Source organism: Nycticebus coucang, chromosome X (genome assembly GCF_027406575.1).
Source record: "Nycticebus coucang isolate mNycCou1 chromosome X, mNycCou1.pri, whole genome shotgun sequence".
Taxonomy (NCBI): domain Eukaryota; kingdom Metazoa; phylum Chordata; class Mammalia; order Primates; family Lorisidae; genus Nycticebus; species Nycticebus coucang.
Genome location: NC_069804.1, coordinates 26,827,611 through 26,834,522, shown reverse-complemented (window position 1 = coordinate 26,834,522; position 6,912 = coordinate 26,827,611).

Genomic DNA, 6,912 nt, shown 5'->3' with positions numbered 1-6,912 from the left:
TCCCCACTTCTTACTGCTCTTACCCGTGGGTTGAGACAGGAGGTCCTCAGTTCACTACTTGCCTGAAGAAATCCCACAGGAGCAAACAAAGAGCAAAAGGAAAAGGAAAAAAAGAAAAGAACCCGCAGTTTTCTTGGGGGAGGGGTCAGACATTTTTCCTTTTGTTTGAGTTTTGTACCTGGAGATTGTTGTCTTGGAATCGTAGCTTGCCTCCGCAAGGGTGACCTGTAGTTATCTCTCTCCTCTCTCGGTTGGACTTCCTGTCTTCAGTTGAATTGGATACCCTCTGGACATTATCCTTTTCTCTGGACAGGAGCCTATGTCGGAGGCTGCATCCAGTCGGCCATCTTGCCCCTCCTCATATATTTCACTGAATATATATTAATACATACATATTAATACATATTTAATTAAAATTGCCAATTTTGAATCACCCTTGTATGCTTGTCATGCATTCATACCATAAATACAATATTTATTTTGTGTTTAAAATATGATAGGCATTTTCCCAGTGCTTAAATATAGTGTTAGAGACTCAGCAATAAACAGAACATTATAATCCTTGCCGTAAAGTTATATAGTTATTTTAATATTAATAGTTCCTCTTTCCTAATACTTGATTTCTATTCAGATATCATAATATTTAAACATCATCTTAATTACTGCCCTGGAAAATTTTAAATTGTGTGGAATTAACTTCTGAGTTTGAAATGACCTATCAGGAAACTATCTGGACCTTTTAATTTTTAGTGAGGTCTTCTATAAATATTTTAAAATCAATTTATATGGAATTACTGGCTTGCTCAGACTTTCTATTTCTCTGAGATTAATTTTGGTAGTTTATGTTATTTCTAGAGTACAATACGTTTAATCCCGATTATCAAATATGTCTTTTAATTTTCATTATGTTTTTTCCTTTCCTCATTTCTAATTTTGCTAAAATGACAAAATGTCATTTTAGAATATTAATCGAGTATAATTTTAATATTTTAAGAAAGTAACTAGGTTTGGATTTTTTAATATTGATTTAAGTCTTAAAAATTTTTCTTCTTTGTCATTTATGTTGCTATATTTTGTTATTTTTCTCTAAAACATCTAGTGTTGAAAATGTAACATTTTAGAATGTTACATTTAGAATGTTAGTAAATATTGAAAATATTAGAATGTTAGAAAATATTGTTTCTTATTTAAGATAATATGAGTTAAGCAGTATGGATTTTTACACTGAAAATAGCTTTAGCATTATCCATTTAAAAAGACACATATCCTTATTATCCTTATTATTATTATTTTTTGAAACAGTCTCACTATGTCACCCTTGGTAGAGTACCATGGTGTCACAGCTCATAGCAACCTCAAACTGTTGGACTTAAGTGATTCTCTTCCCTCAGCCTCCCAAGTAGCTGGGACTATAAGCACCTGCCATAAGGCATGACTATTGTTTTTTGTTGTTGTTGTAAGAGTTTCAATTGTCATTGTTGTTTGTCAGCAGGCCCAGGCCAGGCTCAAACCCACCAGCCCTGGTGTATGTAGCTGGTGCCGTAACCACTGAGCTATGGGTGCTAAGCCATATATCCTTATTCATCATTGTCTCTGTATTCTACAGTATTGATTTTTATTTCTCCTCTAATCGAAGGCTTACCTAACAGTATTCGGGTTTTTTTTGAAACAGAGTCTTACTATGTCCCCCTTGGTAGAGTGCCATGGCGTCATAGCTCACAGCAACCTCAAACTCCAGGGCTTACACAATTCTCTTGCCTCAGCCTCCCAAGTAGCTGGGACTACAGGTGCCCATCACAATGCCTGGCTATTTTTTGTTGTTGTTGTTGTCGTCATTGCTGTTTTAGCTGACCTGGGCCAAGTTCAAACACACTAGCTTCCGTGTATGTGGCTGTCACCATAACCACTGTGCTACAGGCACTGAGCCTCAGTTTGTATTTTTAAAAATATTTTTAGATATATTTAGATTTCCTTTCTACTTTCATTTTAAGTATTACACCATTGTGGTCAACAAATTTGGCTTTTTCTTTTTTAAGTTCTGAAATTTATTATGTTTTTCTTTGTGGACTGATGTGTTCAATTTAGTAATTGCCTTATCGCTTACATAGAATATTACATGGCCATAGCAGATGCCAGTAGTGCCTTACCCATGTTCCTCAGACTGCACAATTTTCACTGATCTCCTTTGAATTTCCAACTGACAGTTCTATATCTCTCTGCTGCAAAGCTATTTCTGCAATCTTAGAAGGCTGTTCTTCCCTCATGCCATAGGCCAGAAGTTCTAGTGAATTAGGACATGCCCAGCAACTCCTAACCAGTGGCTGCTAGGATGTGGTAAAATATATATAAATACACCAACTATCTCCTCCTTTTGTTGGAAAAATTTGTTCATATTTTATACCAAGTAGCATGATTATGCACCAGTTATTGAATGTTTTCCCTCTGTATGTAACTTTTCTCGTTCTCCACTTATATTCCTGTCTTCCCTAACAAACAAATTTCACTGGAATTCTTGTCTGAGGCCCTCATTCTGGGGGATTCAAAATAAGACAGTACCAATCTTATTAATACATTTTTCTGATAAATTATATAGTTAACTCTAAAAAGTCATGGAGCTTATTATCTATTCATGATCGGTTAAAGTCTGTTTCTCATTCTTGTTACCTTTAATTTTATTTTTGCAGTATATGTTTCAAATATTGGGGGTTTTGTGTGTATATGCATGTTTTTAGATATAAGATTTATTTTATTATGTGCTAATTTTTACTGATATCTAATATTTGTACATAATTATGGAGTAATATGTGATATTTTGTTACATGCATAGAAAATGTAATGATCAAATAAGGGCATTTAGGGTATCCATCATCTGGATGAGAACATTTATCATTTGTATGTTTTGAGAACATTTTAAGACCTGTCTTCTAGCTATTTTGAAATATACCATACATTCTTCTTAACTATAGTGACCCTACTCTGCTATTAAACATTGGAACTTATTACTTCCATCTAAATGTATGTTTGTACCCATTAACCAACCTTTCTTCATCCCTTACCCCTCCACACACCCTTCCCAGACTCTTGTATCCTTCATTCTGCTCTCTCCCTCCATGAGATCAACCTTTTTAGCTTCCACACGTGAATGAGAACACATAATATTTGTCTTTCTCTACCTGACTTATTTTGCTTAACATAACAACCTCCATCCACCTATGTTGCTGCAAATGACGTGATTTCATTCTTTTTGTGGCTAAATAGTATTCCAATGTGTATATACAACATTTTCTTTATCCATTTGCCCATGGATGGACATTTAGGTTGATTCCATATCTTTGTTCCATAAGACCTGGAACTACTAGAAGAAAAGGTAGTGGAAACATTTCAGGACATTAGATTAGGTAAAGGTTTTTTTGTGTAAGACTTTAAAAACACAGACAACAAAAAAAGTAGATAAATGGGACCATATTAATCCAAAAAAATTCTGCATAGCAAAGGAAACAGTCAACATAGAGAAGAGACAGCCTGTTAAATAGGAGAAAACACTTGCAAACTATTCATCTGACAAGGTACTAATATTCAGACTATAGAAGGAACTTAAACAGCTCGGCAATAAAAAATAATAGTCCCATTAAAAAGTGGGCAAAAGACATGAATAGACATTTATTGAAAGAAGACACACAAAGCCAGGTGTGGTGGCTTATGCCTGTAATACTAACCCTCTGGGAGGCAAAGGTGGTAGATTGCCTGAACTCACAGGTTCAAGACCAGCCTGAGCCAGAGCAGGACCTTGTCTTTAAAAAAATAGCTGAGGATTGTGGAAGGTGTCTGTAGTCCCAGCTACTTGGGAAGCTGAGGCAGGAGAATCGCTTGAGCCCAAGAGTTTGAGGTTGCCCTGAGCTATGGTGTCACAGCACTCTACCGAGGGTGACAAAGACTCTTGTCTCAAAAAAAAAAAAAAAAAGACACTCAAATGTCCAACAGTTACATGAAAATGCTTAACATCACTAATCATCAGGGAAATGCAAATCAGACCCTAGTGAGATTTCATCTTATCTCAGTTAGAATGGCTATTATTATATCAAAAAGTCAAAAAATAACATGTTGGTGAGGATGCAGAGAAAAGGAAATTCTCTCAGACACTGTTTTTGGCAATGTAAACTAATAGAAACACTATGGAAAATAGTATGAAAATTTCTGTAAAACCAAAAATAGAATTAACATTTGATCCAGCGTTATCACTACTGAGCATATATACCCAAAGGAATATAAATTAGTATATCAAAAAGATATTTGCTCTAGCATGTTTATTGCAGCATATTTTTGACATTTTGTTATTTAGGACTGAAGTACTGAGCACAAAAATTATCAATGTTGACAATGATCTTTATCATTTTTTTTAAGAATTTTACATTGCCTAGGATTAATGTCATGGTACAACTCACTTCATACTTTTCATTTTTAACTTATTTCAGATGTACCAAAGAAGATATATTTGCTAGTGTTATTTGCTCAGCCTTTTATTTCTTACATCTCAATTTACCCCACTTCTATTTATTGCTATACAAATATTTGTTCTTAGTTCTTTCATCTTATTTTTTGTTATATTTTCTGGCCAATACTTCTTCTGTTTTCTCTCTCCTTCTGTAGTATTGTGTGAGTACAGGTTTCTTTGTCCTAGCATTTAGCTTCATAATCTTAGATGACAGATGATGAATTTTGAAGGATGGAAAGAAATTCTCTCTAGGTTGACAAGGAGTGAAAGTCCTTCCATGAAGAGAGATTAATGTGTGCCCCTGCACAGGAAGCCAATGTTGTTCTGGAAAGAGTGAGAGTAGGTATAGACTTAACGAAACACTTGTCTGTTCTCTGTTACTGTCCCACGGGGGATGGGGAGAAGAAAGAATTACTTAGAAGAAAAACACTGTAATGAGGTCCATGTACTTCGGGCATTTAAATTCGTTGTGGTTTAAAAATACCTTAAAATGGCTTGGTGCCTGTGGCTCAAGCGGCTAAGGCGCCAGCCACATACACCTGAGCTGGTGGGTTTGAATGCAGCCCGGGCCTGCCAAACAGCAGTGATGGCTGCAACCAAAAAAATAGCCGGGCATTGTGGCGGGCGCCTGTAGTCCCAGCTACTTGGGAGGTGGAGGCAGGAGAATCGCTTGAGCCCAGGAATTGGAGGTTGTTGTGAGCTGTGAAGCCACGGCACTCTACCCAGGGCAACAGCTTGAGGCTCTGTCTCAAAAAAAAAAAAAAAAAACCTTAAGACATAACACGTCTCACTTTTCCAACCATTCAAAATATTGCATAAAGTTACATCAAATTCAAGTACATCTCCAATTTTGAAAACTCTGCTAAAATGGAACTTTTGGATGATTATTGCTTGGCTTTAGGATGAGGGAGGGGGTATGAAGCACTAATAATCATTGGTGTGATAAAGTTACTTGTCAGTGGTTTTCCAATACTTATAATAAAAATGATTCTAATGATACCTAATACATAGTGTTTACTATGTAACAAAAACTGTTCCATGTTTTTAATGTGCAGTAACTCATTTAGCCTTCGTGAGTTAAATGGGGATCATATTATATGCAGCTATAAGTTGTATATTAATATCACTACAAATTTGTGTCTGAAAAAATGCTATCCTGAGTAGCAGGAGCTATATATCCTGCTCATTGTTTCAAATCATTTGCATAGTAGAGCTAGGAGTTGAATTACACAGGATACTGCACATCTTACGATGGAACAAAGATACTTATCACAGGTGGTGGCTCATCCCTGTAATCTTAGCACTCTGGGAGGCTGAGGTGGGTGGGTTATCTGAGCACAGGAGTTTGAGACCAGCCTGAAGAAGAGCAACACCCCATCAAACAGTCTGTGAGCCAAGTGTATGGTGCCCCATGATTATACTAATGTACACAGCTATGATTTAATAAAAAAATAAAAAAATAAAAAAATAAATAAAAATAGAAAAACTAGCCAGGTGTTGTGGAGGGTGCCTGTAGTCCTGGCTACTTGGGAGACTGAGGTAAAAGGATCACTTGAGCCTAAGAGTTTGAGGTTGCTGTGAGCTATGACACCAGAGCACTCTACCCCTAGGCAATGGAGTGAGACTGTCTCCAAAACAAATAAACAAAACAAGATACTTATCTTGGAGACTAAGATAAACTGAGCACATTTCACCCTAGTTCTCCTCAGTTGTTATACCTAAAATCTGGATCAGACAAATGAAACACACAGCAGAAGACTTCACAAAATAGAGAAAAAAAGCAGACCCTGGGCAGCACCCGTGGCTCAGCGGGTAGGGTGCCAGCCCCATATACCGAGCGTGGCGGGTTCAAACTCAGCCCTGGCCAAATCGCAACAAAAAAATAGCCGGGCGTTGTGGCGGGCGCCTGTAGTCCCAGCTACTTGGGAGGCTGAGGCAAGAGAATCGCTTAAGCCCAGGAGTTGGAGGTTGCTGTGAGCTGTGTGAGGACATGGCACTCTATCGAGGGTGGTAGGGTGAGACTCTCCTAAAAAAAAAAAAAGAAAGAAAAGCAGACCCATTTGAGGACTTGATATTTAAGGAAGGACACGAGATTGACTGCCCAGGGAAATTTTTCCACCTTCTGTATTTCCCAGCCTAAGTGTAGAAGGAGTTCTGAACAAAGAAATACCAATAGGTACAGAAGCCCCCCAAGCCCCCCCCAAAAAAAAATCAATAGAGGAAACCCAGATAAGCCTGTATTCTCTGGCTAGGGTATTAGAACTCTCAGCTGAGTGTAATTTGATCTACCAGACACCTGTGGTTGTCACTTCTGGTGTGGAGGAGTTCTAGTGGCACCTAGTTAATAGAAGTGAGAAATGCTGCTCAGCATCCTAAACTGAGCAGGGCATCCCCCCTACAACAAAGAATTATCAGACCTC